This window comes from Triticum dicoccoides, chromosome 7B, assembly GCF_002162155.2.
Source record: "Triticum dicoccoides isolate Atlit2015 ecotype Zavitan chromosome 7B, WEW_v2.0, whole genome shotgun sequence".
NCBI classification, from domain to species: Eukaryota; Viridiplantae; Streptophyta; class Magnoliopsida; order Poales; family Poaceae; genus Triticum; species Triticum dicoccoides.
This window is the reverse complement of record NC_041393.1, coordinates 667,887,115-667,887,641: the sequence shown is the minus strand read 5'-3', so window position 1 is coordinate 667,887,641 and position 527 is coordinate 667,887,115.

Genomic DNA, 527 nt, shown 5'->3' with positions numbered 1-527 from the left:
TCTCATATATACCTATTTTTTCTTGCCAAGAATAAACTAGCTAGTTCTATTAATTCAACTAGTTGAACTAAGCATTATATTTACTAAAAATAAACTAGTTCTATTAATTCAACTAGTTCAACTAAGCATTTACTAAAAATAAACTAGTTCTATTAATTCAACTAGTTCAACTAATCGCATATACCTAAATTTTCTTACTAAAAATAAACTAGTTATATTAATTCAACTAGTTCAACTAAGCATTTACTAAAAATAAACTAGTTCTAATTCATCTAACATTAATGTTTCTAATATTCTAAAAATAAACTAGTTATATTAATTAATTCATCTAAACAATAGGAAACAAAAAATAAGTAAAAAAAATATGTGTGTCTGCGTGTGTATGTGTGTATACGTTCATGTGTGTGTAGTGTACATGTGTGTGTGTGTGTGCGTGTGTGTATGCGTGTGTGTATGTGTGTGTGGTACGATCGAGCGGGCGTACGAGCGGCGGGGGCGGCGACGACGGGCGGCGAGTGCGGCGGGGA